The sequence below is a fragment of the Nuphar pumila genome, chromosome 14 (assembly GCF_984573655.1).
Source record: "Nuphar pumila chromosome 14, dmNupPumi1.hap1.1, whole genome shotgun sequence".
NCBI classification, from domain to species: domain Eukaryota; kingdom Viridiplantae; phylum Streptophyta; class Magnoliopsida; order Nymphaeales; family Nymphaeaceae; genus Nuphar; species Nuphar pumila.
This window is the reverse complement of record NC_143262.1, coordinates 66,834,500-66,842,229: the sequence shown is the minus strand read 5'-3', so window position 1 is coordinate 66,842,229 and position 7,730 is coordinate 66,834,500. Positions and strand designations below refer to the sequence as shown.

At 35.7% G+C, this 7,730-nt stretch overlaps 1 non-coding gene across 1 annotated transcript; it reads left to right on the top strand.

The window, feature by feature from the left end:
• Window positions 1-5,082: 5,082 nt before the first annotated feature.
• Window positions 5,083-5,154, top strand: TRNAP-AGG (transfer RNA proline (anticodon AGG)). The gene has a single exon. It is a non-coding gene; the product is annotated as a tRNA-Pro (tRNA).
• The last annotated feature ends 2,576 nt before the right edge of the window (window positions 5,155-7,730 follow it).

The following is a 7,730-nucleotide window of genomic DNA, read 5'->3' as shown; positions in this document are numbered from 1 at the left end:
GGGGGTTTGGGGGCTCCTCTCATCGTGGGTAGCATCATTCAACTTGATGAGTTGTGGAGCCTGATTTATAGTTTTTGCCCTTACAGGAGGGGGGTCCAAGGGCTCCCCCCCCCCCCCCAACGCGGGTCTCGCTGCGCAGTCAGCGGGCAGGGGCTCGGGGGGCAGCGCCCCCCGGACCAAATTTTTTTTGGGGCCTTGTATAATTTTTTTATTTTCTTTTCCTCTTTTAACTACCGAAAAAGAGCAATAAAGCATTTTTTTTAATCGTGGGGCTCATGTTTCCTTCGATTGTTTCTTGCTCGAGGTTTTCGTAACACCCCTTCCCACGATTTTTCTATTTTTTTTTTTATGTTTCTTTCCCATGATTTTTTCAATGACTACGCTACAACGATTTTTAGTGTTGTCCAGTCTCCAACGAGCCCCACAACGATTTATAGTGTTATCCGGTCTTCCAACAATGATTTGTAGTATTGTCGGGCCTTCCTACAGCGATTTGTAGTGTTTTCGGGTCTCCAACGAGCCCCACAATGATTTATAGTATTATTCGGCCTTTCAACATCGATTTGTAGTACTGTCAGGCCTTTCTAAAGCGATTTGTAGTATTTTTGGGTCTCCAACAAGCCCCACAACGATTTATAGTATTATTCAGTCTTCCAACAACGATTTGTAGTATTGTCGGGCCTTCCTATAACGATTTGTATTATTTTCGGGTCTTTAACGAGCCTCACAACAATTTATAGTGTTATTCGGCCTTCCAACATCGATTTATAGTATTGTCGAGCCTTCCTACAATGATTTTTAGTGTTTTCGGGTTTTCAACAAGCCCCACAATGATTTATAGTGTTATCCGGTCTTCCAACAACGATTTGTAGTGTCTTCCGCAAATCACTATAGCAATTTGTAGTGTTTTGGGGTCTCCATCGCGCCTCAAAGCAATTTATAGTGTTGTTGGATCTCACTATAGCGATTTGTAGTGTCTTCCACAAATCACTATAGCGATTTGTAGTGTTATTCAGTAAACAAATCGCTGTAAATTGCTACCCGAATTCGGACCTACTTGTCAGGGCCATATCTCCCTAACCGGAGGTCATATTCCAAATCCGTAAAAAGTGGTGTCTTCGTTATTAAGTCTAGTTTATTTCTGTAAATTTTCAGCGATTTCTATTGTCATTTCATTTCCCATTTTAAATAAAAACTAGACCCCTATTATTCTATATTGTGCAACTCAAATAACACAGAATAATAGGGGTCTGGTTTTTAGTTAAAATGGAGAATGAAATGACCATAGTTGTCCGGAGAAGATTATCATGAGGAAGATTATCATGAGGTGGAACAAACATATGTCTTTCTCACTACGACACCCTGTGCATTTTTTGACCAAGAAAACCTTCTCACACTGAAGCCAACTTTTAAGGCATAATCATTATAAAATTTATATGCAGCTTTCTCATTATTAAACTGCATTTCTTCTACCGGAATATAGTCAAGTGTACTTTCATGTACATTCCCAGTGCCTACACTTTTATAGTATTATGCAACTCAAATAACACAGAATAATAAGGGTCTGGTTTTTAGTTAAAATGGAGAATTAAATGACCATAGAAATTGCTAAAATTTGACAAAAATAAACTAAACTCAATAACAAGGACACCACTTTTTACGGATTTAGAATATGACCTTCGGTTAGAGAGATATGACCCTGACAAGTTGGTTCTAATTCGGGTAGTGATTTGCTTACTGAATAACACTACAAATCGCTATAGTGATTTGTGGAAGACACTACAAATCGTTATAGTGAGATCCAACAATACTATAAATCGCTGTGGGGCTCGATGGAGACTCAAAAACACTACAAATCGCTATAGTGATTTGCGGAAGACACTATAAATCGCTGTTGGAAGACCAAATAACACTATAAATCGCTGTGAGGCTTGTTGGAGACCCGAAAAGACTACAAATCACTGTAGGAAGGCCTGATAATACTATAAATCGCTGTTAAAAGACCGAACAACACTATAAATCATTATGGGGCTCGTTAGAGACCCAAAAATACTACAAATTGCTATAGTGATTTGCGGAAGACACTACAAATTACTGTTGAAAGGCCATATAACACTATAAATCACTGTGGGGCTCGTTGGAGACCCGAAAATACTATAAATCGCTATAGAAAAGCCCGACAATACTACAGATCGCTATTGAAAGGCCGGATAACACTATAAATCATTATGGGGCTCGTTGGAGACCCAAAAACACTACAAATCGTTGTAGGAAGGCTCGACAATACTACAAATTGCTGCGCGCCAGAGGAGAGCCCCCGGACCTCCCGCTTGTAAGGGCAAAAACTCTAAATCAGACTCCACAACTCATCAAGTTGAATGATGCTACCCACATTGGGAGGAACTCCCAAACCCCCTCCTGTAAGGGCAAAAACTATGAATCATGCTCCACAACTCATCATGTTGAACGATGCTACAGTCAGTGTGAAGGTCAGTCGGTGCTTGATGGAGCAATGTAGGATCGTCTGCTGGATGTGCACAGAAGTAGAAAGATAAGGGAGAGAGAGTGAGAGGGTTGATGTTCATGGCCTTCTCTCGGGAGAACTCTTTGCCTCCCTTGATTTCTTCTCTAGAGAGAGAGGGTTTTACAGTGTTTTATAGAGAAGAAAGAAGAAGAAAATGACGATGAAAAGTTCAAACAAACATTTTTGATAGCTCAGGTTCGTTTCGCCGGATGACCATCGGATCATCAGCTCACCATCATTTCGCCGGATCACCATCGGATCGTTGGCTAAGGTTCGTTTCGCTGTGTAGACTTTGAAGAGTCAACATCATCCTCCACTTTCTGGATGAAGGACATGTTTGTCCTTTTTTTGATATGTTTGTTTTCCTTTTTTGAATGAAGAACATTTTTGTCATTTTCTCGAACCATCGTTTTATGGAAAGAATAGCAAAAAAGGGTACTTAAGTCTTTGCAACCGCACCAGACTCCAATGTTGAGTGATGTCAACATACACGGGAATACGAGCCCCATGTGGTTATATACGTGGTGCGTTTTGGGACCCCGAACATAGACGTGGGATTCAGTGAATCATCGGGGGCGAACATACACCACCTTTCCATCTTTGAGAGGCTTCGCTGGGAGGTCACGAACAGGGTTCGCAAGAAGTGACCTGAGAAATCACTGGACTGGATTGGGCACCAATGGATTTCGCCATGACTGCTGTTTTCCTACAGTCCTTCGGTCGGCAATGGACTAGCATCCATTCATTGATGGACGGGTCTTCCTTCCTCTTTGCATTCTCGTTTTCTTTTCTACAACATTTCTCCTTTGCTGTACTTTGCTTCCAGTTCTGTTTGTACTGCTCAGACAATCAGTTCGATATCTCATCGTCTGGTTCGCCTTTTTACTGTTTAATGTTATTACTCCTCCTCCCCCCCCCCCCCCAAAAAAAAAAAACTTTCAATAATGATACAAATCATTCATGAGGATGATTTTAGCATTTTAGAGAACATGAATCATTCAAATAATTTAACTTATCCCAATGTTTCATGTATTTGTTATTTTGAACTACAAATAATTCTTCAGTTAGAGGAAACAAAAATGAGTCTGATCGCTAATGAGGATGTCGATGGACCAAGTTTTGTTCGTTCATTTAGTTGCATCCAGTACTGCCTACCAGATCCATTTAGTGTTCTTTTTTTGAAGATCCATTTAGTTAAAGACGTTGGTATATGTTTTATGTTTTTACATTTGAACCCAAGAAAATCCATATCTAATCAACATCATGTGAAAATGTATCCGGTAAAGGCACATAGCTGATTAGGCCCCTCTTAACTGCATTTTGGAACCAATTGCAGAAATTCTAACATACTGAACCATGGATGATTGGATCCACACAGTAATCACTTTCTTGAATGGTGATTAAGTACTGATTAGGAAAGCTTCTTTAGAAAGAATACATCTATAAATTTGGATTAAGCAAACACAAGAAACTTTGTTCTTCAAAGCCATTTTTCATGGTTTAGGATATATATATATATTTTTTTTTGAGTAACACATATTCGGACCCATGCCCGCTGCTGATCGTGTGCGAGATCAGCGGCGGGCACTGATTTTACACAAAATGACCTTTAGTGGTGGTTCTCGACCACCGCTAAAGGTCAGTTTTACACCTGGGTCTTTAAAGGCGGTCCGAGACTGCAGCTAAAGACCTCAAAACGCAAAAAAGCAATGAACGAGGTTAAGCCATCCAGCATTATGGCTTTTCCTATATATATCATTAAATTGGTTGTGTTTAACGTTAATCACACTCAATTAACTGAAATGGTCAAATTACCCTTAAAAGTATTGACATTTTTTAAAATACATGTGACTTTTTTGGGTCATGTGAGTCTTTTGAGTTTGAAGGAAAATAAAAAGTCAAACATCTTTTTCAGAAAATTAAACAATATACTTTATAAAATTGAATTTAAAAAGTAAAAGTTATATTTTTTACCCCCAAAAGTGATCGTGTTTTCAGAAATGTGTCTCTTTTGTTGTTTCAATAAATTGAATGCAACTAATGTTAACTACATCTAGTTTAATGTTAGCTAAATCCTATATATATATATATATATAGAGAGAGAGAGAGAGAGAGAGAGAGAGAGAGAGAGTTATTATGTGTGTCTTGGGGGACAGGTGGGAGGAGAATTTCTTAAACCCTAACATATGTTGTATATTTTTGTGCCAACCTTAAATGAGTTAAGCACAATGCTCTTGTTTTAGCCCAAAGAAATAATGTCATACATAAAAAGATATATGCTTTTTAAATTAATTTCAATATTTTAGAGATTCTTATGGCATAAATTTGAAGTGTCAAGAAGCTAGCCTTTTGCAATCATATTAGAGTTCTCAAATTATATGTTCATTAGATAGACTCTATAAAAAATTATGGTTATATCCATCATTAATATAATCATCAGACCAAAAATGTCATATTAATAGTTAGATAGAATACATTAGTATAATCATCCTTGAAGGATAAATTAGAACTTTATGGAAATCTCATTTCATAAATGTTAGCCACTTTATGTTCATTCAGGGCATTTGGTCTAGTGGTATGATTCTCGCTTAGGGTGCGAGAGGTCCCGAGTTCAATTCTCGGAATGCCCCATATAATTAATTTGATTTTTTATGTATAAACTTCTCTTGATATGGATATTTTTATATTTATAAAAATACACGTATGGTTTTTTACTATGAGTGCACATGCTCTTTGTTTTTACTGCAAGTTCACATGCTCTTTGTTTTCTTCAATGTCCTAAATAAATCAACTAATTATCTTTAGAAATTAAGATCCTTAGTTGTCTCTTTGTGTGTGAGAGTGGGCGTGTTCAAAAAATTCCCTTTGCGGAACTGAGGGCTCCTTACTCATGATGGTTGTAAATAATACCCTTATCTCTCTCTCTCTCTCTCTCTCTCTCTCTCTATATATATATATATATATATATATATATATAGAGAGAGAGAGAGAGAGAGAGAGGTACCATGGTTGTCCTATAAAAGCATATATTTTTTATAAAAGTTCAAACTAAAACTAGATGATGAAAAAAATTTATTTTTTAAGTAAATATATTCGGAAAGCATGGCTTTCTGCAATTAAACAATTATGAACACGTGCATATTTAGATTAAGCTAAAGATTCTACCAGCTGCTAATCTTTATATTGGGCCAAGAGGGTCTCTCAACATGGCTGTTTTTCTTTTCATTGAAGTTATTTCGCAAAGACTTGCCATTACAAGCAAGGGGAAATAATATTCAATCCAATGGTTTAATATAAGATAAATAGTCATTATTGCTCATCATCAATCCTCCTGTTTGAGTTACTTATGACCCATTTCCTCTTTTACTACTCATGGTGAAGGAGAAAAAACATCTTGATTTTAGATAAATGCATGTGTGAGCATGTGTGTATATATATATAGGGTTAATGTTGGCTACTAATGAAGGTACAAAACTCCTTGGATTTAGCTTTTCTGATGTAAAAATATGATCTTTTGAGTTATGAAATTTTGGCATATTGTGGGCTGTTGATTTTTTGACCCCTTAAAAAACCTAATTACTTGTCATAATCACATGATTCAAAAAAAGTTTGTTACTAAACAAACCATGTAGATCACATCCGTAATATTTGACCTACAAAAATTTGAAATTTTTTGAAGAAAAGGTGATTTCTACTCATTAGTTCCGTACCTTCATTAGTAGCCAATAATTACCCATATATATAGTTTCAGAAGTTTGTAGTTGCGTAAATTTCAGGTGTCAAAAAGCAAGCGTTATACAATTATATTTAGTCTTTAGTGGTGCAAATTTCAATTTATATGTAATAGGTCAAGTGGTAGATCCCATAAAGTTGTAGTCACATTCATCATAAACATAATTATTTGAATAAGAGAAGCTGGTTCTTTTTATAATAGCTAGACATATTCTATTGCTAACATTCATAGTTGAAAGATAAATTAAAATCTTAAGGACAACTAATTTTATGCATGAAACAAATTGCCATGCATAAATTTCTCTCAAGGTTCATTTTGTAAGATGACCAAATCTTTTTAGAAAATGCACAAGTACCTTTATACTCATTCTGGGCATTTGGTCTAGTGGTATGATTCTCGCTTTGGATTCGAGAGGTCCTGAGTTCAATTCTCGGAATACCCCAAAATTTTTAGTATGTTATTTTTATTTATGAAATCCACATGTCATGGACCTTTTTAAACATTTAAAGCATTGCACATGCTCTTTATTTTTTTTTTATTTCCTACATAAGTCAACTTTTTTAAGCATCTAGAAGAATGCACATGTTTTTTTTTTATATCGTAAATAAGAACTGAGTGTTTTAGAAATTTAGATATTTTGGTGTCTTTGTGTGAGTGTGCATGTGCATGAGAGAGAGAGAGAGAGAGAGAGAGAGATTTTCTGTGAAACAATTAGGAATCCCTTAAGCCAACCTTGAAAGTGCAGAAGATAAAAGCTCCTACTAGTTTTACAAAATAATCTAAAACACAACAGCATGTCAGATCCTTCATTTTTATCTTACATAATTAGTATGATGTCCTGATGCTTCGTGTTTGGATAGTGGAGCATGTCATTGACTCAACCAGAGATGTGTTGAATCAAGATAGCTTACTCTCGATGAAAAAGTTGGATTCGTGGACTTCACTTGTGCTCCGTAAAATGATGATTGGAGTTTTTGACATACATTTGAAGCAACATTTCATCACACACCATCTTCCAAGTCTTTCTTCTTAGGATCAGGAGTTGATGATTGGAGTTTTTGACAATAAATTAATAGAGGAACATGTGACTGCAATAGGTAGAAAGTGAGTGAATTTGATGACTCCGAAATTGAGATAAAGATTGGACTTTTTAACAATAACTAGACAAACTTTTAACCATAGTCACCAGTATCATTCTGATCAACAAGGTTTTTTTCTAGAGTATTTTTTTAAGTTGTTTTTCTCGAAAAAAAACAATAAAATATGGAAAATAATAAGAAAGACAAGAAATAATAGGCTTTATAGTATTTTTTTGCAAAAATATAAAAAATTCAGAAAAGTTTTTAAAATATAAAAAAAACAAAAAATATACATAAAACATATAAAAAGATGTCTCTTGAAAAACTCAAGAAAATATTGTGATAATATCACGGTATTTTTGTTCTGAAGATATTTTGAAAATCTCCAGAAAAT